Genomic DNA, 2,846 nt, shown 5'->3' on the forward strand with positions numbered 1-2,846 from the left:
CTGGAAGGCTCTTGGAAGGCAGGATTTATCCTGGAAAGCAGAAACTCTACTGGAAGGCAAGGTGCAAAGATGGGAAACGACTTGCTTGACACTTTGGCAGATCAGTTGGGAGGGCTTTTGAGCGTTGGTCAGTTTGGGGCACAACCTGCGGTTTAATCTGTCTACAGCTTGAGGGGTCAAGGTGTAAACTCCAAGATTTAGTCACTGTAAGGTGAATGTTATTACTTCCCAACTGCAAGAAGCAGATCATTCCATTAAACCCCATCTATAAGACAATAATATTCTATTAATCAAATGGACCAAAACCAATTACCAATTGATAATACACTGTGGACGGAAAGACGGGAGGAAGTTTTCCGGAAACCTGGATGGACATGGAGACTACTTTGAGGAAATCAGACATTGGAATGCTGGACCAAAACCAACTTCCATTTTCATTATTAAACACAACTTTAAGGCAGAACTTTTAAATAGAGTTTATAGTGGAGCTACTACTTCATTAATTTAGGCCTTCCATTTTCAATTGCACCATGCTTGATTGAGTGTTTTATGCTGGATATGAGCAGCAGACATTGGGTGCCGCTTTCTTAGAGCCTACGACCGAAGCAGAAGTTAACTTGATTTTTCCACATTCCTTGGTCCTTGGTGACATTTGATAGTCCTCTTGTTTCTTCTCCAATTTCCTCTAAAGAGCACTTGCCCCTTGCAAAGTCAACCATACTTGAAAATTGCTTGTCAAGACAATTCCAAATATTTTCGAAGTAATGGGACTTTTTTAGGGCCGTAATTGTGTTTCTCAAAGCCTAAGGTGAATTTTAAAAGTTGGGCTTCAAAACATAACAATAATCATTATTTTTCATATATAAGAGTTTGATGAAACTAAATTTGTTAACTTAAAATGAACAATAAAATAATAAATAAACTGAAACATCACATTTAAGAGCCATGACATATTGGTATTTGTCTCAACAGCAAATACTAAATAAAATTTGAGTGTAAAAATGGGCTCAAAATAATTTAAGAAAGAAAGATTAAAATAAATTTTTTTGTCAAAGCACTGTCCACAAATAATATATACATGGAAATGTTTTCATTCACATTCCTGTATATCCAAAACACAGATTCACATTCTAAAAGATTTCCCCGAAAAAAATCTTAAATAACGTATTGTCGAATATCCTCCCAAAACCATCTTCCAATTATCACTATCATCTTTAGAAATCCAGGAGAAATGCTGGACCCACTAGAAGTATAAAGACAAACCAGATTGTCACTTTGCAGCTGCAGGACTCACTAGCTTTTGTTGATAATACCCAGTGGAAGAGGGGAAAAAAAAATTGGAAAAATGTATTAAGACGATAATACCCTTTCATTTTGGAAAAAAATAAAATTGACTACACCGTTCATTTAAATGGAAAGGTTGGATGGAAATGGATGGAATGACGTTTTGTGCAATCAAATGTTTAATTAAGGGTAAAAATGCCAAAAATTAAAGTTAAGGACATTTTGCACAACAATAGTGAAAGATAGGGACATTTGTGCTATTTACCCTTATTTTTAATGGCATATTATCCAAAAATTACTATTCCAAAATACATTATCTTACAAAAATGGGACTCAAACAAGGGCTAATTTATGTTATTTGACTATTGTTTATACATGAATTTAATATTTGATCAAATAATAAAATATACCATTATAATGAATATTATTATAAATTGACTATTTAAGTTAAGTACATATAAATAGATTCAATTCATAAAGTGATCAAAACTAATTATTGTCCTCGACTAATAAAAAAAATGAACACTTTATTTAGATAATGTCATATTATCTTTATTAAAGTTTATTTAGATTTCGATAGTGAAGATAATAGTAATATTATCAGAAGGATCAAATAACATTTAATGTGACGATCGACCATATAGAATTACTTGTTATTGATAGTAAAAAATACATCTAAATCTTAAACAAATTTGCTGACTATTAATTCGAGTTCTTTGAGATAACAAAAAGTAAGTTAATTATATAATTACTATCTCATTACATTAGGAATTAGAATGAATTAATTAACGAACATATTTTTGTAACATGGAATCTCTCACCTATTTTTATAGGACATCATTAGCACAAGATTTAGATGTATTTTTGAGTGTCACTGCTGCAGCATGAGGCAATACAGGTGCCACCTAAAGGTCGCATAGCGATCGAGCATGTGTAGCTCTACTTGGATGTCGCCACCACGATTGGCTAATTTTTGGGCATTATGGTGGTTGACTTCGGTGATTATAATCGAGATAGTAGCGCCTTTGATGAAGTAATGCGACATGGTACTTTGTGGTAGCGAAGGTCTGGTGGTGGTGATGACGATCCAGCGACAACGATTTGGGAATAATGACAATGAATAGTGAGTTATTAGCAATTTTTTATTAAATAATGCTATTTGCGGTCACTCACTACAGCAGTCACCCTACGTGGCATACACATGGCAGATGATTATTTGATGCATTAATAAATAAAAAAACTACCACATTAATGTATCAAATAATCACCTGCCATGTGTATGCCACGTAGGGCGACTGCCGCAGTGAACGACTACGAATAGCATTACTCTTTTTTATTTAGGTCAGTTACGTGGATTGGGCAAATCACATAATTTTGGTCGAAAATTTGAAGAAAGGGAAAACTACTAAGTGGAATTTACACCAGAGCATGTATTTTAATTTCCAATCTCAAAAATAAGATTTAAATTTTTTTTCTATAACAATTAGGAGATAATTAATTTTTATAGAAAAAAAATATTTATGGGTTATTTTTATTTTGTTGTTAGCATTTCGTAAATGGTG

This window comes from Olea europaea, chromosome 6 (genome assembly GCF_002742605.1).
Source record: "Olea europaea var. sylvestris chromosome 6, O_europaea_v1, whole genome shotgun sequence".
Classification (NCBI taxonomy): domain Eukaryota; kingdom Viridiplantae; phylum Streptophyta; class Magnoliopsida; order Lamiales; family Oleaceae; genus Olea; species Olea europaea.